Source organism: Vespa crabro, chromosome 8, assembly GCF_910589235.1.
Source record: "Vespa crabro chromosome 8, iyVesCrab1.2, whole genome shotgun sequence".
Lineage (NCBI taxonomy): Eukaryota > Metazoa > Arthropoda > Insecta > Hymenoptera > Vespidae > Vespa > Vespa crabro.
This window is the reverse complement of record NC_060962.1, coordinates 4,674,232-4,699,231: the sequence shown is the minus strand read 5'-3', so window position 1 is coordinate 4,699,231 and position 25,000 is coordinate 4,674,232. Positions and strand designations below refer to the sequence as shown.

The 25,000-nt window shown below is 36.1% G+C and overlaps 2 long non-coding RNA genes across 4 annotated transcripts in view; both read right to left on the bottom strand.

Moving 5' to 3' along the window:
- Positions 1–2,945, bottom strand: part of LOC124426290 — a 5,844-nt gene extending 2,899 nt beyond the window's left edge. The window contains exons 1-3 of one of the 3 annotated variants that reach the window (XR_006942701.1): positions 1,399–2,945; positions 762–857; positions 422–627 (exon numbers count right to left, since the gene is read on the bottom strand). This is a non-coding gene — a long non-coding RNA (uncharacterized LOC124426290). Of the gene's footprint in view, positions 1–421; positions 858–1,398 lie in introns of all 3 variants that reach the window. The other 2 variants (XR_006942700.1, XR_006942699.1) reach the window with 2 other exon arrangements.
- A 14,042-nt stretch (positions 2,946–16,987) lies between these two features.
- On the bottom strand, positions 16,988–22,993 carry LOC124426292. The gene is made up of 3 exons (XR_006942703.1): positions 22,880–22,993; positions 22,545–22,713; positions 16,988–17,921 (listed from the first exon to the last, which is right to left on the bottom strand). It is a non-coding gene; the product is annotated as an uncharacterized LOC124426292 (long non-coding RNA).
- Positions 22,994–25,000: the final 2,007 nt, after the last annotated feature.

Sequence of the window (25,000 nt, the reverse complement as noted above, 5' to 3'; positions counted from 1 at the left end):
TACGTTTTAGAATATATTTTACATTTATTTTAAGTAGATGTGCGTATTGTAATTATTATAAAAAAAAAATTAGATCAATATTCTTATATGTCGTTTTATTAATAAAAGAAAAATATTGTTATCTCTAAAACGTTATTTTATTTGATAAACCTATTATTATACATTTTTTTTTCTTTTTTTTTTTGATAAAGATAACATTTTATAATTTGTCCTAAACGAAATATTCAACATATAAAACCAATAAGTATTTCTTGCAAAAGTTATGAACCTAAAATTTCTAATATTATTTTTCTATTAAATTAAAAAAAAAAAAAAAAAAAAAAAAAAAAAAATATATATATATATATATATATATAGCGTAAACAGATGGTAAAATTTGTAGAGGCCATAAAATTTTGGCAACTATTACGTACATACTTACTTGCGTAGTTCGTTGGATAATCGATTGGATCTCGAAATAGGAGCGGGAAATATTCTTTCCCTTTGATGCTCTTAGCTCGTACGGGATGAACATATCGATTTATCGAGACGGACACCACGGATTCTATGTAGTAACAGTAGAGCGAGACTGTCCAACGAGAATGGTAGTAAGAAAATACGATCGATACAATTCCACTGGAGGAGAATCTATGGCCATGACGAAGAGAAAACAAACTTATAAGATTAACAAAATAATAATAATATAAAACAAAATAATAATAATAATAATAATAATAATAATAATAATAATAATAATAATAATAATAATAATAAAAGGATACCTGTTTGATGCGTATTATCTCTCGGAATCTAAAGGACAAACAACATAATAATAATAATAATAATAATACCTTAAGGGATTGGGCCACCCTTGGCAACTGAAAGAAAACACGTACAAAACAATAATAATAATGATGAAAATAATAATAATAATAATAAATATCACAAGAAAATATCGGTAAGCGAGCACGGTTAATAATAAAAATCTTTATGTATGTATTATCTGAATTATAACATTTGTAAATATTTACGTGATACAATCATTATCAATATAATTATACAATCATTGCATATATCTTAAAACTCTATGCTTACACGCATATAGATCGACGCAAATGTACGTAAAAATAAGAAATAAAAATAAAACAATATTTATACTCATAAAAAAATAAAACAACAATAGCAGAGGGGAAGTAAACGGCAATAAAGGAACATGCGATTTCGTAAAGAAATAGTCTCACGATCAGTAAACCACAAAAACCGCGCGTGTGATAAAAAATAAAGGAACGAAATAAAAAATAAAGTAGTAGTAGTAATAGTAATAGTAATAATAATAATAATAGTAATAATAATAATCATAATAAAAAAGAAAAGGAATTGGAAGGACGGGTACAATACGTAATAAAAAAAAGTACACACCTTGTAATCTCTCTTTCTCTCTCTCTCTCTCTCTCTCTCTCTCTCTACTCTCTGTTAATTAGATTAATGGATTATCGTGATCATTTGTTGGATCGAGAGCTATGTATATCGGATGGATAGTTAAAACATGGAGTGTCGGAGATTCGTTCGATTTTAAGAGCATCATTGGAGACTTGTTATCGATCTATCGAACGAGTGCCGCAGGCTATCTTCTTCATTGTCGTCGTCGTCGTCGTCGTCGTCGTCGTCGTCGTCGTCGTCGCAGGCTACCGTCGTCGGATCTAACGGACAAGATGGTAAAAGCACTCTCCGCGACGTTCGTTGTCTGTACGTCCGTTTCTACGTTCGTTGGATAATACCAGAGTTCACCTAAATATAACCCTAAAGTAGAGAGAGAAAAAGAGAGAGAAAGAGAGAGAGAGAGAGAGAAAGAGAGAGAGAGAAAGAGAGAGAGAGAAAGAGAGAACGTCGAGAAACTATCGACTGTGCGTGTAACCGTCCACCTATGTAGGAGTGAACTCGAGAGGGCAAAAGAGAGAGAGAAAGATAGAGAAAAAGTGAAAGAGAGAGAGAGAAAGAGAGACAGTGACAGAGACACACAGAGAGAGAGAGAGAGAGAGAGAGAAAGAGAGAGAGAGAGAGAGAGAGAGAGAAAGAGAGAGAGAGAGAGAGAGAGAGAGAGAGAGAGGATGACAGGATGGAATAGCTTCGAACTCATAGCTACATACGTGTCCAGGCTGCACAGGCAGCAGCTACAGCTGCGGACATCACCACGACGATGCATTATTTTGCACGTGGCTTAATACCTACGTATATCTCTAGCCAGATAGCAAGAGAAAAGCAGACTGACGCGGTTTGATGCTCGGCCACGACCCGTTCATTAAATCGGTTTTGGTTTATCGACGCGAATACCCATAGGGTCGTCGACCCTATTTACAATGAATTATATCCTATATTTTACAATGCATTTATGTAGTTCTCCATCTAAAAAACAGAAAAGAAAAAAAAATAATTGAAGAAAAAAAAGGAATAAAGATACGAAAAAAGATTTTAACGGGACGAAAACTCAGATGACTGTCGATAATAAACATAAAATCTTTATAAATAAACACATATATATATATATATATGTACGTCCTTGATAATTTCGAAAAGAACGTACGGCTAATCAAAAACGTCGAAAGATTTCAATTCTTCAACGATTTACATACATACATATATTATATGCATATGAATAATCATTTTTGATTTCGAAGTTTGACATTCTCGATCGTTTGAAGTCAAATATTGACATGAGAATATTAAGAGGTATTAGTGTGTAAGATCAGAGAAGGAAGGATTCGATTGGATAAACTGAAATCTATCGAAAAAAGGAAAGAAAGAAAAGAGAGAATAAACAACAAAACAAATAAACAAACAAGTAAACAAACAAACAAACAAACAAACAAATAAACGAAGGAAACCTTTAGTAATACCATATTTCTCTTGATCTTTGACATTGGTGTCAGTCTGGGATACAGTTTAAAGAAAAGATACTGTAAAACAGACATACAATATACATACATATATACATATATATATATATATATATATATATATATATATATAATTATTCGCGTGTGCATAATGTGTACATATATACGTATATATACATATATATGTATATATATATATATATATATATATATATATATATCCGTAGTTGGTACATTCTCCCCTAATTCCACGATCCCGTAGGTGGATTTCGTTCGGCGTCGGGGCGTTCGAAAATTGGTATTGGCGTGGCCTGGAGCGGCAGCAGCCGCAGCACCAGCAGCAACAGCAGCGATAGTAGTACCAGCAGCGATGGAAGCACCAGTACCGGGAGTTTCTACTTGGAACGGCGGTGCCGGGGGTATGGCAAGAGCGTAACTATAATGAAGGCAACCCCCGTTCGTCCCACAACACCCCTCAACATCGCCACTGCCATCCCTGCTGCTACCCACTGCCTCGTTGGCCAACCGCCCCTTTCTCTCTTTCTCCCTCTCCCTCTCCCTCTCTCTCTCTCTCTCTCTCTCTCTCTCTCTCTCTCCTTCTCGTTCTCTCTATCTTGTATGAGGTTATGCGCATGCGCGAGGGTCGAAGGGAAAAAAATCGGCCCGGCTAGGAGGATGGGAGAAACGGAGAAGGAGGATGAGAGAGGAGGATGGAGTGGGGTGGCCGTATCGATCGCGCTAACATCGGACTCCGTGCTGCTCGAGTCCGCTCGAATCCGCTCGTACCCGCTTCAACTCGCTTCTCTAATACATAGAAAATATAACTTCTATAGTTACTCATTCTCTATTCTACATTTCGGATATATATTACGTATATTTTTAAACGTTTGTTATGAATGTCTCTAAAATATCATACATTTATATTCAAAAATATATATATATATATATATATATATATATATATATTTATCTATTTATATGTATGTATGTATGAATATATATATGTATTCAATGTCTTTAGGATTTTATCGAGAAGATATTATTTTGTAACGTTTTTAGAACACCGACAAAGTTTCATTCTCGAGATTGTTTTTATAAGTTTTAATAGCTTGGTGGCAGAGTTGTACGTATATCTATATGTGTATATATATATATATATATATATATATATATATATATATATATATATGTATATATTTTTTTTGTTTGGGGTCGGACATGGGAGTAGAGGGAAAGTATTTCACGTTCGAATAGAGAAAAGGGACAATTTTGAAGTTTCTTGAATAGAGAAGAGAAAACGATAGTTATTGGAAAAATCTTGATTCTCGATCTGTTCGTATAATTTTTAATAGTTTTATAAGCCTATTTTTATATCGATGGTTTTGACGATAATATCAAAGATATGCAATTTTTACTATTTACGAATAAACGAAAGAATTTTGTCATGTCGTTTATTAACATATGATTTTCGATATAAATAATCTTTTGATAATCTTTTGACATTTAAATGAAAGCTTCATTTATAAAAATCGACATTAACTCGTTGATACTTTCGTAATATTTATTACGAAATATATTAATAGTGAACAAGAAGAAAAAAAAATGAAATAAATAAATAAATAAATAAATCAAGAAGTAAATTAATTAATTAATTAATCTTATATCTTTTTATACGTCATTATAGTTTTTATCTACGTTTGAATACCCTTTCGAAATCTCTGGACTCTGTTTCATGAATCCTGCTGACCACCTACAATCCTCCTGTTCATTTCTCTCTCGACCATTAATTTGCAGCTTCTCTTCGATCTCGCCATTCGTACCTCGAGGCATGTAGAGAGAGAGAGAGAGAGAGAGAGAGAGAGAGAGAGAGAGAGAGAGAGAGAGAGAGAGAGAGAGAGAGAGAGAGAGAGAGAGAGAGAGAGTGAGAGAGAAAGAAAGAGAAAGAGAGAAACAGATAGAGTGAGACAGACAGAGAGAGAGAGAGAGAAAGAGAGAGGTAGAATGAAGAGAAAAAATAGAGAAAGAGAAGGAAGTAGGAGAGACATTTTTCGAAGGGGGCATGGAATCATCTCGATTTTCCAAAAAACAAGAATAAATTTCGAGTTTCGCCGAGAGAGTTATCTGCGATTAATTAGCGGTAAGCCGAGGTCTCCGTACCGTTAATTGTCCCTCGCATGTGGGGATTTCATCGTGAAATTCGACAAGCATAACAAAGAGAAAACAAAAGATAAAGAGATAGAAGGAGAAAAAGAGAGAGAGAGAGAGAGAGAGAGAAGAAAGAAAGAAAGAAAAAAGGAAAGAAAGAAGGAAAGGAAGAAAGAGAGAGGACGAACGAAACGAGTTATCGATTTACTACTCTCTCAACATTTTACTCGCCGAAAGAAATTCACTGACACTTAAAATCACCGTACGAATTCAAATTTATGTTAACATTCACGTAACATAAATGCGACTATATCGTATAAAATAATTTCGAGCAATAAATGTCCGAAAAGTGAAGGTCTCTCTTCCTCTCTCTCTCTCTCTCTCTCTCTCTCTCTCTCTCTCTCTCTCTCTCTCTTTCTTTCTCTTTCGAACTTTTCTTGAAAGTAAGAGATAATAAACTTTGTGGCTGTTTCGTCGGTCATGTTTTTAACGATGCTCGCGCGTTCTTTCACCTCCATTTTCTCCTCCTCCTCCTCCTCCTCCTCCTCCTCCTCCCATTTCTTTTAAAACATTCGTTTCAATTTCTATTCTACAAAGCGAGAGGGATGAGGGATGAGGGTCTTTTCAAAGACGGAATCTCGGAACGGATGCTCGATGGAGGTAGAAAGCGTCGAGCACCTTTTTCAGGGTCGTTCGGTGTCCTCCTCCTCTTCCTCCTTCTTCTTCTCTTTCACTATCTCCTTCTCCTTCCCATCCTCGTCCTCGTCCTCATCCTCCTCATCCTCATCCTCATCTTCATCCTCATCCTCATCCTCATTCTTCTCATACTCCATCTATTCTCGAAGCCAGAAGGAAAACGTTTTCACCGAGTCGCGTTTAATGTCGCGAAACAGATAAACCGAGAAATCATGGCGGCAAAAGTGCTACCCTTTTAAACTGTTACCTCGAACGGTTTACTTTAAACCTGGCTGGACCCATCGAAAAACATCGAACGATCGGTTTATTCGATCCTATATCAACGGTTACTTCTTATATACATATATATATATATATATATATATATATATATATATATATATATATATATATATATATAGTTGTTATATATACATGTATACCTCAGTTTAAAAAAGGATTTAGGATTTTGGAAAATATATGTGTATGTATATATATATATATATATATATATATATATATATATATATATATGTATGTATGTATGTATGTGTGTGTATGCGTATACTGCTTTTATCTCATCTTAAAAATATTTGGTTAAAAAAGGGTTTAGGATTTAAAGAGTACATATAGTATTGATTAAGCTAATTAAAAAATGCTTACGCCGATAAAGTTGATCTCGGCAAAAATGATAATATGATATCCACGTTTTTATATTGCAAGTTCATCAACTTTTCTCTTTTTATTGTGTATACATGTTCTAAACAAAGGATTAACAGAGATTATCTTATTATATTCTTACATCTATGTTTACGATATAGCTTATCATAATTTTATAATGAATTATTAACTATTTTATTTCTAAATGAAAGATTATCATTATTAATCCTTATATCAAACATTTATAAACTATAATAAAATTGATCGTATCTCGAGTAAAATTTTATCGCAGTATATATTTGCGTGTGTGTGTGTATATATATATATATATATATATAAAAATTTGACAGAATTGATATGTTTTCATTAATATTTTTATCGCTGCGGATAACTCGCAAAAACTAAAAAAGAAAAAAGGAAAAAAAAAAATGAAAAAAAAAAAAAGTAAAAAAGGAAAAAAAAATTCGTGTTAAAAATTTTTTCGAACATTCGAATAACGTTCAAAACTATGTAAAATATGTCCAAAATTTCATCTATGATAGCCTTGAAAGGTACGTGTAACTATCGTGAACAGTAGTGAAACAAGTACCTAAGTTACTATCGTTACCAAACTCTGAAGATTATTCAAACTCTGTCAAGGTCAATTCAAACTATGTTCACGAAAGATTCGAGTACTATATGTCATCAAAGTTTTGGACTCTCTTTTTCACCACCCTATATAATATACATATATATATTATATAATATATATATATAATATATATATTATATATATATATTATATATACATACATTTACATACACATACATACTTAGATAGCTACACACATATGCACACATATAGATACACACATATACAAATATATATATATATATATATATATATATATACATATATATATATATATATACATATATATATATCCGTATATATATATATATATATATATATATATATATATATATATATATTATGTATTTATATGATACAAAGAAAGCTTCACATTCGACTTTCATAGACTTACCGAGCTTACGAGGGCAAGATCCCTTACCGGAAACTACAAGGACTCCTCTCCGTGAGAATCGGCTCGCACCAACGCTAAAGCAGCCTTTCTAGAGCGGCGTTCTTCCGAAAAACGCGCCTTGGCGATCGGCCAAGCGTCGCAAAACGTCAGGGCTCCTGCCACGGGAAATACGAGCTTTCCATCTTTCACGGAACCCTCTTTCGAACGCGATAAGGGTCCTCTTCTTCTACTCCTACTTCTACTTCTATTTCTTCTACTTTTTCTACTTCTTCTTCTACTTCTTCTTCTTCTTCTTCTTCTTCTTCTACTCCTCTTCTTTTTTTTTTTTATTTTTTTCTCCCTTCTTTTTCTTTCTCTTTCGTTACTAACACTATTGCATCTTCGACTTTGGAGATTTATCCTCGGGTTATTCGACGTACCTTTAAAGAAGTATATTCGTTTTCATTTCTTTTCTTTTTCTTTTCTTTTTTCCTTATTCTTTCTTTTCTTTTGTCTTTTCTCCTTTCATTTTTTTCTTTCTCTCTAACTTATTCTCACTTTTGCTCGTATATGTACCATATGCATGTACGGATATTCCATTTGGTACTTGCCGATCATAGGATCTAGGTAAAGTGTTATAGGATCGCTTTCCAATTCACCAAAATTTTATATATATATATATATATATATATATATATATATATATGTATACATACAGTAGCACTTTGAATATACGAGAGCAATTTGAAAAATTCATGGCTTTTATTTTTACTTTTCTTTTACTTTTTTCTTTTTCCTTTTTCTTTTTTTCTTCTTCGTTCAATGTACAAATTTCATTCTTAAAGTGAAACACATCTTAAAGTGAAAAAAAGGGCCGCGAATTTTTCAAATTACCTTAATATGTTACAAAATGTACAAAGAAATTTTAGGAGAATGGCTTCTTTATCGTAGACCCTCGTATGTTTTTAAAGAAAAACTAACGGAAAAACGTAAATTATAATCAAAAAAATTGAAAAGACTTTTTAATTTTCTATTTGCCCAAAAACAAATTATTTAAATTACTTATATTTCTTATTATCTCTCTCTCTCTCTCTCCCTCTCTCTTTTTCATACGCATATACTCACACTCTTTAAATTAGTAATAATTAATTTTAGTTAATTTCTTTTTTTTTTCTTTTTATTTTTCTATTTCTTTACTTCTTGAATATTATTGCAAATATTTCAATAATAATGAATTATTACTTGGAAATTAAATTTTTGTTATCATAATAACATAAAAGAAACCTGAATTAATAAAGTAGGAAAGAAAGGGGGTTGGAGATAATACAAAGTTCTTCAAGAAAATATGTTGATAGAGTATTTTCATCATAATGAAAATTCTATCGTGTTACGGTTTACAATATATGCAAAATATTGGCAAGTTTCAGACTTTCGAACTTTTCTACGGACATTAATCTATTTTTACATAAAATTTATATAATAATTATTTGAGTTCTCTGGATGAAGTGAACACTTCAGTTACAAATACCTCGTGATTGTGTTTACAACCGCATAAATTTACATATGCTATTTCAAATGATGATATATATATATATATATTCCATTTCTACCCTTCTGATCAATGAAATAAATAATATAAAATAATGTAACCTTGTTTTTCTCCCTTCTCCCTCTTTCTCCCTCTCTCTTATTATCCTTTCAAAGGTCTACATTATATTAAACTTTGTCCAACAATAAGCATATTATTTTCTTTATAAATATTACAGATATAGTAAGACATTGTAAAAATAGCCATTAAACTAATAAACACTATTCTGTTCTATTCTATTCTACTGTCTATTTCACTCTCTCTCTCTCTCTCTCTCTCTCTCTCTCTAACTATCTATCTATCCCTTTCTCTTTCTCTTTTCAAAATAATAAAGTTGTATATATTTATCCCTAAACTTTGATCGTCACTTTTGATACATAAATCTAAACAACGAATAATATTTTCTTCTCATTTCTTTTATAGAATCACATATAATAGATAAATACATAAGTTCGTATAAGATGCATTTTGAAAGTCCACAGGATTCGTGAGTATGAGGGTAGAATTTATATATATATATATATATATATATATATATATATATATATATATAACATATATATATATATATATATATATATATATAACATATATATATATATATATATATATATATATATATATATATATATACACATACATATAGTATTCGAAGAGTAGTATAGTTAGCTTGAAACGAGAAATCGAGAAGCGTGACTGTACAGGTTCCTTCGGTATGTACGGAACAGGTGGAAGCTCTTGCTCGCGAAGGTAAACGAGATTACTCGGTACTCTCAGAACTCACAGGAGGATCTTCGAGAGAAGTCGCAACTGCGGTGCTGTGCCTTTTAGAAGTCGGATATCTAACTCTTCTATTACGATTCGATAACGATCTTTTATTATCTTTTTAATTGTTTTTTTTTGTTCTATTATACTTTTGTTTTTCCTTTTTCTTTTTCTCTCTTTTTTCTCTTATTTTGTTTTTTATTTTTTTTTTCTTCCCCAGCAGTACCAACGACACAACAACAGCAACGTCAGCAAGGATAAAAGAAAAGTGTACTTTGTCTTATCGAGATTTTTCGTTTGGAAATACGTAGGTATTTTCTGCTGACAATGATCATTGTCTTGAATTTCGGGGGTTTCTATCATCTAAAGAAGATGTCTCTTCTTTTTTCTTCTTTTTTTTTCTTTCTCTCTCTCTCTCTCACTCTCTCTCTCTCGCGAACGAACGAATGAATGAACGAACGAACCCCCTTTTGTAGCAAACCCTAAAAGAAGGGGATCGATCGAATGGCACTTGGCCTCGAGGATCTAAAACGTGCTCGGAAAATCGTGCTTTCGAAGAATGCTACTTGGCAATAAATAATTGAATATGAATCGGCACGAACGTTTAGACAAGTTAGGTACAATTAGAATGATAGTCCAGTCCGTAAGGATAATCATTTTCTGGTAACGCGTATGACAGATTTGGAAAATCTCAATATTGATATATATGAATACATACATACATACATACATATATATATATATATATATATATATATATATATATATACACATATATGTACACATGCATATATGTATATATTCGTAGAACGTTCTCATCAAAATAAATTATTATTATCCACCACGGGGTCAGTAATTAGCCGGCGTACGTGAACAAATGTAATGCGATTCCAATTGGCCTGCGAATCTGACACCGCTATCAGGCCAGCTTCCGATATCCATTTCGATTTTACTTCTCTATTATATCACGCATAATAATTCTATCTCTCTCTCTCTTTCTCTCTTTCTCTCTCTCTCTCTCTTTCTCTCTGATACGTGTATGTATAAAATCACGTTTATTAGTTTAACGATTTCGCCGGATCGGTAGTCGGCTGATTGGTAGGAAAATGAATAAGCGAATGTTACGTACAGAGAGAGAGAGAGAAAGAGAGAGAGAGAGAGAGAGAGAGAGAGAGAGAGAGAGAGAAAGAGAAAAAGAGAAAGAGAAAGAGAAAGAGAGAGAGAGAGAGAAGGTGTGACTTTTAGAATGTAAATGCAAGTTGGAAAGAAGAAAATAAAAGAGAAGGGTAAAAAAGGAGGAAAAGAAAAGAAAAAGCACAAGCAAATAAGCAAGCAAGCAAGTAAGCAAACAAACAAACAAACGAACAAACAAACCAACCAACAAAGAAAAAGAGAAGAAGACGCAAACAAAAAGGGCACCGCAAGAGTTTGAAATTTGCACAAACTCGCGTTTGTCTCTCCCGTCAGTGCCGGGCTCTTGTCACGTGGTAAACTCATCCTTCCGGCAGCCTTCGATAGACGGCCGTCCACCCAGCCGATAGTCAATTACCTTTCGATCGCCTCCACGCCAACCCACCCACCCTCACCCCCATCCCGCCTACTTCCCTCGTCCATATCTTCTCCCTCGACCTCGTCCCTCTCGTCCCATGTTTTTTCCTCTCTCTCTCTCTCTCTCTCTCTCTCTCTCTCTCTCTCTCTCTCTCTCTCTCTCTCTCTCATGAACGAGTACGAGCGAGTAATTAAGTTAAAGAGTCGAAACGAACGCGCTGCGCCGACGGATTTAGCACTGAACTTCGTAGAAGGTAGAAGAAGAGAGAGAGAAAGAGAGAGAGAGAGAGAGAGAGAGAGAGAGAAGAGGGAAGAGAAGGAAAGAGCCGGAGGAAGAAGAGGATGAGGTGGAAGAGATAGAGGAGGAGGAGGAAGAGGTGGAGGTGGCGGTTGTGATGGTGGTAGTGATGGTGGTGGTGATGGTTGGGCTGATTTTGGAGAAACGAGCACTCGAAAGAGAGAAATGTAGAAGAGTAGAAAGAGTAAAACAGAAAGAGAAAGAGAGAGAAAGAGAGAAAAAGAGAGAAAGAGAGAGAGAAAGAGAGGTAGCTCTCGCTGGCTGGCTGGCTGGCTGGCCCGCTCGACCGACGCATTTTCGAAATTCCGACTGGGTAGAGCCGTTTTACAGACGGAATTAACGATATTCGTAGAGGTGTATGGGTGCTTCTCGTATACGCTTGTGCGCGAACTCTCGTATAACGGTTCTTCATTCGGACGAATTGGATGGGTCGAAACATCGTGTATTACCCGTACGCGTTCAACCCCACCCTTTCCTCTTTACTCTCTCTTTCTCTCTCTCTCTCTCTCTCTCTCTCTCTCGTTCTCTCTCATTTCTCTGTTTCTCTCCCCTCGCACCGTATCCCGCACGAAATTGCACTCTACCGTACGCGCGGCACACCGAAAAACATTCGAGCTAGGCGCCACCGATTCGTATGTACCTCTGTGTGTGTGTGTATGTGTGCGTATACGTATGTGTGTATGTATGTATATATATATATATATGCCACCTATATACTATTTCTCTTGCTTTCAAAAAATCTACGTGAAATTGCGCGTAAGGAACCGTGCCGATGATGTCCGTACTGTTGGCTCGTTCGTCGATAACTACCTACTAGATATCATATACTTACATAGAGAAAACAAATCCAATACGTGGTAAAGCGTCCTTAACCTTTGTTTTCAAACATCTTTTGTTCGTTCGTTTACTTATTAAAAGTTGGAAAATATTATCATCGATAATGTTAATATTTATTATTACGCGTCTTACCTATCTCAAAAGATCTTCCACGAAATTATTCAAAACAAATTGAACAAAACTTTATTATCGTTTTCTTTCTTTCCTTGTTTCTCTTTGTTTTTTCCTATTCTTTTTTTTTTTTTGATTTTTTATTTTCGTTCCATCTCGTGCAAAAATTTTTTTTAGCGAAATGACGTAATTGACGAAGGTCGTGGGCCAATGATATTCTTCGTTTGTCTCTCTCACTTTCTATCTGCCTTACTGAAGATAGATGACGAAAAATCGATCGGATAACGTTCGATTTATGTAATGTTGTAATAGGAGAGAATCTAACATACGGAAAGAAGAGTTGTAGTGTGTGTGAGAGAGAGAGGGAGAGAGAAAGAGAACTGTCACGAAGAAAATCTCGTAGGTACTTTTTCTTTTATTTTCTTTTTTTTTACCTCCTTTTTTTTCCTTTATACTTCTTCTTCTCTCATAGGTGACAGAAAAAGAAGAAGTAGAAGAATAAGATGAAAAAGAAGATGAAGAGGAAGAAGTAAAAGAAATAGAGGAAGACGACGTTGCTTTCATCTCGAGATTTCGACCCTTACGAAAAGATGAGAAGAGAATTGTTTTGCGTCGTCATTGGTTGATACGAGAGAGATAGAGAGACGGATAGAAAAATAAAGAGAAATAAAAAGAGAGAGAGAGAGAGAGAGAGAGAAAGAGAAAGAGAGAAAGAGAGAGAAGGAGAGAGGGAATTGCGCGCGCATTGGGAGGGTGAAAGAAAAACTCATATCCGTTAATGAAGTAAAACGGGACGTGGACTCTCGTGCGTGTACGACTATGCGCGTACGTTCTCAAAGAGAGAAAGAGAACGATCGCGTCGTCGTACTTTGTCGTGTTGAGAGGGACGAAAACTCTGGATACCGTACATACGTCACGACCGAAGAGAAAGAGAGATAGATAGAGAGAGAGAGAGAGAGAGAATCCTATGGTAACGAGAGAATCAAGTGCAACAAAGAAAGAGAAACAGAGAGAAAGAGAGAAAGAAAGAGAGAGAGAGAGATAGAGAGAGAAAGAGAGAAAGAGAGAGAGCTTGGAACGAGAAGGAAACAAAGTACACGTGCTTGGGACACAGAGAGAGGCGTTACATGGCGGACAGTGACGAAGCACCCTTCGCTGTGCGAGAAGAAGGGAGAATAAAAGAAAGAGATAGAGAGATAGATAGAGATAGATAGAGATAAAGAGAGAGAGAGAGAGAGAAGAAGAAATAAAAAAGGATGGAGAAGAGATAGGAGATAGCGAGGGAGAGATAGGAAAAGTGGAAGGTGGGGTGGGTTCGGTAGACTGGGAGGATAATTGCGAAGGGGGTGATGCTGAAAAAGGGAGAGAGTTGGAGGGAGGAGATGGAAACGAACAAGGACGTATAGAAAGTTGTGTTGCCGTAGTCCACGTAGTAAAGATAGAAGAAGATAGTGTAAGGTATGTTACTTAAGGGATATCTTACATTTTCGTTCTGTCTATCATACGTGCACACACACACACACACACACACACACACACACACACACACACACACACATATATGTATGTATATATATTATATCTTTATATTTGTCTCTTGTGTAATATACTAATACAGAAATATTATCGATTATTTCGAACGATAATATTATTATCATTTATCGGCGAACAAATAGATACGATTATAAATTAGTTTTGTTAATGACTTTTTTAGTTTTTCTTTTTTTCCATTGGCATTTCAAGACATTGGTTAGAACTCAACGATGCTCATGGAAATTCTTACGAGAGAGAAAAAGAGAAGGAGAAGGAGAGATAGTGAAAGAGAGACAGAGAGAAAGAGAGAGAAAGAGAGACAGGGAGAGAGAAAGAGAATTGAAATAATTCTCTTCTTCGGTCCTGCTTGAAATTATTCCTGGGAGTCGTGATATAAACGTTCTCGGGGACTCTTGACTCCTTTGTCCAAAACGACGTCTGAAATCGTAAAACTGCGCTCAATTAAAGGGTTAGCCCGCTCGTCAAACGTTACTGCCCACTTGCTGCGGGACATTCGTTTCGTCTGGTCGCGATAGCGCTCCCGGCTATAAACCTCGAATATCGTGAATGGCCGTGCGTAGTGGAGACAGACACAGAGAGAAGGAGACAGAGAGAGAGAGAGAGAGAGAGAGAGAGAGAGAGAGAGAAAGAGGTCTGTTCCTCCTGTGAGAGTACTTGTACACACGTTACCGAGTACTCTTGTCTATCTATCTATCTATCTATCTATCTATCTATCTATCTTTCGTAATTATCGATCAGGTAAAATGAATAATCGTCGAGGTACTTGCAAACAGAGTTGGATATCGACTACAGAATTGTAAAATGTGTTTAAATCGATTATTATCAGTCTGTTTATCTCAGTCTGACCTAGTAAAATCTTATCGATCTGATTTCATCTCTCTCTCTCTCTCTCTCCCTCCCTCTCTCTTTCTTAAAAAGAAAAAAGAAAAAAAAACACGAAAAAAGAAAAAGAATAAATTTGATGATTGTTAAAACAAAGATCATCGGCGGATTTTCTTAAAACGAATTATTTTCAATCGTTTCTTCAATGTTAGCAACCGCATAAAATTTCCTCTCCGCGTCCGCGTTCAGTATTGAACGCTTTCGGCGCGTTATTAATCCAATGTTTGTACGGTGCATTGCGCTGACGCGGTCTCCCATCGACATAATTTATTACACGCGGAGCATCAATTTTGACTAAACATTCGTCCTCGCGGCCGATGTAATGCAGAGCGTTTGCGCCGGCGAAGACGTCATTGGTACGTTGCGCTTTGGATTCTCATTACTATCATATCGAATAAATATAATACGTAAACAGGTGTACGTGTTTTGTGTGAGCGTGTATGTATGTGTTTTTGTGTTTACGTGTATATATTTCATTCGTATATTATACGAAGATATCTAAATATATGAACATAATAATGGAATATAATCGATAAACCAAAAAGAAAAAAAAAAGAAAATATATATATATATAGAAAGAATATATAAATATGTAAGAATATATATATATATTATTACATGAATAATAAATATAGATACATATATGTATCTACTTGCTTATACGCCAATAATTGACGCGTTAAATATATTTAAATATTTTCAAAAATATATCTACCAACTATGTATTCATTCAGAAATATGTTACTTTATTTATCATAAACGAATATTAACGTTTTACAAGTATATTCACAAACGCATAAGAATAATATCGTCAGATATGGTAGATTATATACTTACCTAAGTACTTATATTTTTATCGAAATGATAGATCATTGATTTATACCTGCCTACCTTTAAATATAACTATATGAATACGCATATAAATACCAATTCACACACATACACATATATATATATATATATATATATATATATTTACATATTTACACGGACACACAAACAGTCGTATACAGAGAACGCATTCAAATAAATCCTCTTTCGACCGCGACTGCATTGTTCGCGGATGCGGCGTGTACGTTTTACCTGTCTCCCCGTTATGTGCATGGGCTGTGACGTAGAGCGCAGTGGGAGGAGGAGGAGGAGGAGAAGGAGAAGGGAGGAAGTGGTCGGAATGAACGGGAATAGTGATGAGGGGGTTGGTGGGTGAATTGAGGGGTAAATAGTAGTTAGTTTTGAAGAGGTCGACTTGTTGAGGACCGAGATGTAAAAGAGAAAGAGAGGGAATTTGTAGGTATACAGATACAGGTGCAACGAGAATAGATATATCTCATAGAGAAGATGGGAGGTTTCTCTTACTATACTAACTCTAACGAATCGTATGCACCGACGAGATCGAAAGTAAAAATCCTCTTGCTATACGCCACGGCATCACTTTGTTTACCCTACGCCGGCAACCGAGTGGCCCGTGCTTTACGCTGTGCCGTAAACAAACTACACCTTCCACTTATCTACTTTATTTGCTTCCCCTCGTCGAAGAGTTGATACAATTCGCTTTTCTCTCTTTCTCTCTCTCTCTCTCTCTCTCTCTCTCTGCTTTTTTCTCGTTTTTCTCTCTTTTTTTTTCTTCTTTTTTTTACCTTCATTCTCTTTTTCCTTTTCTCTTTTTTCCCCCCTTTTCGTTCTTTTATCCTATCCCCCTACCCCCGTTCGTTTAAATCCTTTATTAGAAAATCACATCTTCGTCCATCTTCTCTCTTTGCTTTTCATCGTTGTAATTTATTTATTTTTTTTTTTCTTTTCCGTCCTTTTCTTTCTGCTTTTTCATTTTTTCTTGTTTCTTTTTTCTTACTAACGTCATCCACTATAATGTAATTTCTTAATTATAGGAGAAGAGCGAGTTTTCTTTATTTTTTTTTTCTCTTTTTCTTTTTTTATATATAATTTTTTTTCTTTTTTTTTTTTTTTTTTTTTTTTTTCTTGGAATATCCAATATGCCAATACGAATTTATATTTCTATCTGTCATATCACTTTATTATAGTTCCTAGTTATCATCCTATCTAATTCCGTGAAATTATTAACGTTACTTCTATATTAACTAATTTCGAACTAAAATATGTAGGGTATACAATGCAGGTAGGTATGTGGGGTAGATAGAGAATATTAAAATAATAAATTATTAATGTAAATTATTGTATTAAATATGATCACATAGATTTATCTATCCGTTAATATTGTATATCAGAATAAATACGATTATCAATCTCGATCTATCTATTTGTTTATCGATTTGTACATTATATCAATTTATAGATTCGCTCAGGTACTAGAAGACAAAGTAGATATTAGTATTTAAGAGAAAAGAAAAAGAAAAAAGAGAAAGAAGAAAACATGATAGATAAATCAAAAGTTGTTCAATACAATTTACAGAAGTCAACACCTACTCAAAGGTAAACGGAACGATCGATCGATCGATCTATCTATCTATCTATCTAACTATCTATCTATCTACTATCTATCTAACCATCCATCCATCCATCCATTTATCCATTTATCCATCCGTCCATCTGTCCATCCGTCCATCCATCCATCTATCTATCCATCTATCTATTTATCTAACTATCTTAGCTTCTCTTTGCTTTGATCTCTAGGAAAGCTATGGGGAAAGAGCTTTCCAGTAACTCGTTCTCGTATAACTGAAAATAGGGTGGTGCAGTGGGTGGATCGGGGGGAAGAGTAAAATAGAAGGATTGCCGAGAGAAATAGTTGTTTTCGAACTAGCAAACATAGCTGCATTGGTCACGAGCATAATGAATCTATTCCGTTGGGCTGGTATACAGGATGGTTTCTGTTATCCGTTTTCGCTATGGCACCAGCAGCAAACGGGGCTCCTGCTGTTGGTGCTACTGGTAGTCTCTGCTTGCTGGTGCTGCTGCTGTTACCTCTCGTGTTCTCCGATACCATCGAACGAACAAACGCCGGTCTGTACCGTGATACACATCGATTTGACGTTTGTGTATGTATGTGAGAGAGAGAGAGAGAGAGAGAGAGAGAGAGAGAGAGAGAGAGATCCGATTCGTATGCCGTTTCGTCCAGAGCATAATTATGACAACGTATGTATTATGTCGAACAAGCTAGCGAACGAACCATTACATATAATATATATTTATATATTATATATTATATATATATATATATAATATTTATGGAGTAACATTAATTTAAAGAATGAATGATCTTCGTTTGTACATTTATCGATCAGCTTTTATCGATCGAAATTGTTTCGACGCGATGCACCGACAATCATCTCATTTCTTTCTTTCTATTTCTTTTTTCTTCTCTTTTTTTTTTTTACGGATAACAAACATGCAAACAAATAATAATTTGGAAGAAAAGTTATCGATGCATCGAAATTACGTATGTTCGTTAATCGAATTTTTTCCTCTTTTTCTTTCTTTCTTTCTTTTTCTTTTTTTTTTTTCATTTTGCCTTTTTCTTTTTTACACTTTCAACATCGACACCTTGTTGGGAAATAGATAAAAACAATGCAGATACATGAAAAGAATATCTTCCCCTCTCCTCCCCCCCTATGTAATTCAGACATTTATCTACGCTTAATTGGCCTTTAAGAGAAATATTTGGGTTTTAGAAAAAGAAGAAAGAAAAAAGAGAGAAAATAAACTAATGCGATTCCGCTTTTAAATGAAACGAAATTGAGAGAGAGCTCATTAACGAAATCAATGTTGTCTCGTAGAATCACTCTTTAATTACTTCTAAAATGAGTATACTAAAATCTTAATATCCTAATAATGATTTCACAGGAAACTAACTGAATGGTCTAAACGACGTCGAGTTATCGATTGATTACCAAATTGTCGCATAACGTTTGATGCATGTCATCATCGATAAAAACAGAAAAGGGAAGTTGCAAATGAGGGAGGAGGAGGAGAAGGAGGAGAAGGAGGAGGAGGAGGAGGTGGTGGTGAAAAAGGAGAAGAAAAGAGAGAAGGTGGTGGAGGTGAAGATAGAGAAAGAGAAAGAGAATGAGAAAGAGGAGATGGAGGTAGACGGGACCTGTGCAGAACGGGTATGTTGCTGGAAAGCGGCCGTTTCTCGTTGACGAACCAATTCATTATTATCTGGGATAAATAATGCGTTGTGTGTGCCTTGCGGTAACGGGAATTGTTCAATTTCCTCGTCGATGTGATGCATACACAAACCTTCCACGTGTATACTCTCTCTTTCTCTTTCTCTCTGTCTCTCTCTTTCTCTCTCTCTCTCTCTCTCTCTCTCTCTTTCTCTCTTTCTCTTTCAACGTTCATGAAAGCTCCACGCGGATTAAAGGCCCTACATATACCCCCTTCCACAATTCACCCCCTTGTTTCACCCTTCGTGCGTGCACCGATGTAGTCGAGTCTTTAAATAGATCGCGCGTGTAATTATCGCTTGTGCAAACTCGCCGGACGAGATCGGCCGTACGTACGTATGTACGTACGTATATACGTACGTATCTACGTTCGTTCATTCGTTCGTTTCCGAAAAATTCGTAGCGATGAAAAGTAACGGCATTATCATTAAAAGAGGATTAATTAATGATGAGTGAGAGAAAGAGATAGAGAGGGGAAGCGGAGGGGGAAGAAAAAAGAGACAGAGCTAGAGAGAGAGAGAGAGAGAAAGAGAGAGAAAGTGAAAGAGAGAGTCGTGCTTGATTTATAAAACCCACGTTCTTCGTATCCTATAACGTCGCCATGTTTGATCGATGCATCGCCGTTTGATAATCTTGTCGTTCGCGAGATTATCATTGTTCAATGCGGCACGTTATTTGAGGGATAATGCGATGTATGTATCTACTTACGTATAGATATATACATACGTTATTTCCACGTCGTCGATGTTTGACGATTCGCGAGGCGAAAAACAAAACAAAACAAAACAAAACAAAAATAAAAAAAATATATATGTATATATATATATATTTATGTATGTATGTATGTATGTATGTATGTATGTATGTATGTATGTATGTATGTATGTATGTATGTATGTATGTACATAGAAGCAACATATGGAAAATATTATTTCGATCGAAAAAGTCACTTGGAAAAAGTTCGATATGAAGGAAGGAATAATAACGAATTGTAAATAAATAATATTTTGATAATGATACACGGATATGCTCGTATAAACGAATTTATTTACGATGTTTTATGATAAAAGGACGAAAAAAAAATATATATAAGTGACGATAATAACAAATATGAATAAATAAATAATATAATAGTGAATGAATCAATAGAAATGATATGAGATGATATGAAATAGTAACAATGTTTGATAGTAAATAATAGTGAAAAAAAAAAAAAAGAAAAAAAAAATCATTTACTATAACAACGATATAAACAAAAATAATATGAACGTAGTAAAATATAAACTGTATATAAAAATCTACGGTAATACTTAATAATAAAAAGATAGTAATAAAAAAGAGTACGAGCTACAATAGTAACAATAATGATTGTTAATAAATAAATGCTGCGACAGAGAGAGAGAGAGAGAGAGATGTCCGATCTTCAAAAAAATTTATTTAATTATTATCATTTAATAAATAATATGATCATTACAATCCCTTCATTTCTCTTCATTTTTCATGTTTTTCATGATTTAATCTTTTTCTTTTACGATCTCGTAAGATGCGAATGAGGAGAAAGAGAGAGAGAGAAAGAGAGAGAGAGAGAGAGAGAGAGAGAGAGAGAGAAAGATGTAAGAGAGTGAAAGGATGGTTAGGAAAATAAATAAGAGTATTTCTTTTAGTCGTTCGCGAAAGAGTTGGTCGCCGTTGGTCGCGACAAACGTGTCAGAAATTAGAGAGTAATTGGAAGGTCGGCCAAGAAAGTAACCGTGCGGTTCTCGAAAGGATCGCAAGAGACTCGTCGTGAAAGTGCGAAAGAGATGAGAAGAAGAAGAGATAGGGTAGAAAAGTCTGATATATATATATATATATATATATATATATATATATATATATATATATATATATATATAATATGAGAAAAGGAAAGATAGATAGTTAGATATATAGAGAAAGAGAGAGAGAGAAAGAAAGAAAGAGAAAGAAAGATATACGTATCCTACTCTTTCCATCTTCCTCGAGTTTCGAGCAGCGAGAAGCACGCGAGCCACGTCGAGCGAATTCAATGCATAAGAACGAGACGAGAAAGAGAGGATTATAATATAAATGAAGGAGGCACCTTGGCTTCGTTTCTACCTGTGCCAGCAAACGAGAGACATGATAGAGTGAGAGAGGGAGAGAGAGGGAGAGAGAGAGAGAGAGAAAGAGAGGGAGGGAAGGAGAGGTTAGAGAGAAAGAGAGAGAGAGGTATAAAAAAAGAAAAAGAGAGAGAGAGAGAGAGTGGGAAATGAAAGGGTACGAACGGAGGACAAAGGGAGGAAGAAGGCGGAAGAAGGAAGTTGAGGAAGGTAGAAATGAAGGAAAGAAGAGATGACAGAGAAAGAGAGAGAAAGAGAAAGAGAGAAAAGGTGGAAAGGAGAGAGAGGGTAGACGAGGGTGTAACGATGAATATGACAGATTATAATTTTACGCTGCGAGTGGTGTGAGTCGTTGGTGTGAGTACTTGGTAGGAGGAAGGTTGAAAGGGAGGAGAAGGAGAAGGAGGAGGAGGAGGGGGAGGGTTTGGTGACGAGAAGGAGAGGGTCGTCGCCAGCGACGCCGAAGCTCGACGTATTTGACGGTGGTGGGTGGTAAAGAGAGAGAGACAGAGAGATAGATAGATAGATAGAGAGAGAAATAGAGGGAGAGAGAGAGAGAGAGAGAGAAGGAAAAGAGAAAAAGGGAAGAGGAGAATGAGGAGAAGAGGAGGAGTAGGAAGAGGAGGGTGGTTTCGTCGCGAAGGTGCCAGAGAAGAAGAAGGTGTTGGTGAGACAAGGCAAGCTAGTGCTGTCGAAGCAAAAAGGACGACGAATGAAGAAGAGAGAGAGAGAGAGAGAGAGTTCACGATTAAGTCGCGCTCGTGACTAACTCTAACATTTTTCCATAATTACATTAGCGTTTGTAATCACATAGATATGTATGTATATCTACGATTATGTATAATGCATACTTATATATATATAAAGTAAAAGTCATGAAAAGATAAGCTTTGCGGTAAAATTCGATAGGTAAATCGATCGGGATCGTTGATATAGACAAACATTAGATATCTACATACCAGTCTCGGTTCGATCGTCCTATGAACGTGGGTGAGGGAGGGGGTGGGAAGGAAGTAGGTAGGGTCGATGACGTAGGAGAGGAAGAGGGGAACGGAGGTCGCGGTCGCGACTTCCGGCTTCTATCTTACCTATCTAATATACATATATATATATATATATATATATATATATATATATATATATATACATACATACATACATACAACATACATACATACATACATACATACATACATACATACATACATACATACATACATACATACATACATACATACATACATACATACATACATACATACATACATACATACATACATACATACATACATACATATATATATATATATGCGTTCTACGTAAGTACGTATATACGTACGTTTATATGCGAGGCTGACTGGCCGGAGACGCCGCGCCGTGGGAACCGACTTCCTCCGCGCTACGTTTTTTTCAAGCCGGTGAAAGTAAGCACAAGCGAAGCGAGAGAGGCGTGTGCACAAGTCGGCGGCCGCGCGACTCTCCGACGATCTCCCTCTTCTCACCGTTCTCTATGTAAGTACGTAATACGTACATACGTACGTTAAAAAAAGGAGAAAAAATAAAATGCAAAAAAAAATAGGAAAAAACAAAAATAAAACACGTATGTTGAATACGTAATAGTATTAGGAGTAATAGTAGTAGTATATCGTAAGTAGTTTCCCCACAACGAGTTACCTTTCTCTCCTCCCTTCGATGGAGAAAATTTCGCCTTCCCCGTGCCGCCTTTCCAAGTCCAGCTCGTTACTTGTTTTTTGCTTATGAGGTACCTTGGACGAAGGCGAAGACGACGAAACATCGATAGGAAGTAGGTAAGTATATATATGTATGTATGTATATATATATATATAGCCTACCTATATATTATTACATATATATATATATAATGTATATCTATATGTATATATATATGTAATATATATAATACATATATACATATATATATATATGTAATGTATGTATATATGTAATGTGTACCTATGCCTTAGTGCTACGGCAATAACTAAAAATAAAACAGCTTGGTTAGGTTGTCCTTTAAGAGAAGATAAGAAAATAAAATGAGCCGCCGAGCTTGGGTACCGAGTCGCCAAACGTCCTACAGTGACATGGACGTGATATCTACGTATGATTAATGACTACGGCAGATCGTTCGAACATACACATATATATATACATATATATGTGTGTGTATATACATATATATGTGTGTGTATATATATATATATATACATATATATATAATGTTCGACTTCGATCGTTCTCTTTCTCGTCTTTCGTCTTCCTCTCCTCATCATAGACATCGTTCATCGTCGTACCGAAGAAAACGACATTTTCTATATGGTGCCTATCGTATTTGCATAAGCATTCGCAAGGAAAAGACCCTATGGATCATACTACAACAACACCCGAACACCCGCGTAATCTTTACCAATGAAAACATATTTATTCCTATTAATATGAAAACCTAGATAATTAGTCGGTTAGTTAGATAGATAGATAGATAGACAGATAGATAGATAGATAGTTAAATAGATAGATAGATTGGTATAATACGCGATCGAAGTCGAACATCCTCGAATTTCTAGGAGCGTTCGTTATCACGCATATACGCTCGGCCGAGTTCGCGAGCACTTTGCCGAGCATTTTCGCGAGCATTTCGGCGAGCAGGAGCGCGTGCTCGTGCACGCTACTGAAATCACCCTCGTCGAAATATAGTTTCCCCGCTGGCTTCGTATACGAATCTCACTGTCTCTCTCTCTCTCTCACACTCTCTCGTTCTCTATCTATCTATCTATCTATCTATCTACCTATCTATCTATCTATCTATCCATCTCTCTCTCTCTCTCCTTCTCTCTCTCTCTCTCTCTGTCTCTATCTCTATCTCTATCTCCCTCCTACTTCTCTGGCAGCTCAACCACGATCGGCGCACCCCTTTCCAACTCTCGCACGCACACGCGCACGTGCGCACAACTCTACGTTAACTCTACGATCGAGTCGTAAAGCATCGCACACAGAGAAACGAGACAGAGACGGGAGAGACGAGAGAAAGAGAGAGAGAGAGAGAGAGAGAGAGAGAGAGAGAGAGAGAGAGAGAAGGATAGGGAAGGAGAGAGAGAGAGAGAGAGAAGGATAGGGAAGGAGAGAGATGGATAGATATACGGAGGGAGAGAGAGAAAGAGAGAGAGAAAATATATACTAGACCCCCCCCACACACCAATACGAAGACGAGCGAATTTCCACGGAACGCGAACAGAGGAGCATTGCCCCTCGCTTACTCGTTCGCCCGCCCGCTCGCCCGCTCGCTTACTCGCTCGCTCGTGCGCGCGCGCCACCAACGAGTCGAGATGTAACGACGCACCCCTCCTCTTACCACCACTCCCAGTAGAGTTTTACTCGCGCCACCCCTTGACCCACCCTTCCACGGCCTCGCGTTCATCCCCTCTCTATTTCTACCCAACCTCTCCTCTCACCACTCGCTCACTCGCTCTCTCTCTCTCTTTCTTTCTGTCTCTTGCTCACCCTCTGGCTCAGCCTCTTTCTCTTTCTACCACCCTCCCTTCCACCCTTCAAACCTCTCTTTTCCCCGCCCTCCCGCTATCTCATTTTCTACTTGTTTCCATCCGCGTGTCTCTGTCTCTCGCAGCGCGTCGCCCAACCCTCCTGACCAACAGTTTCAATTTGTTATTTTTACATCATTTCGTCCTCCTCGCTCTCTGCCAGTCCGGCAGTCCAGGCCAACCCTTCTTCTACTCTACTCCCTTTCCCTCTATTCCTCTTTCGGCGTGGAACCGCTTCGAA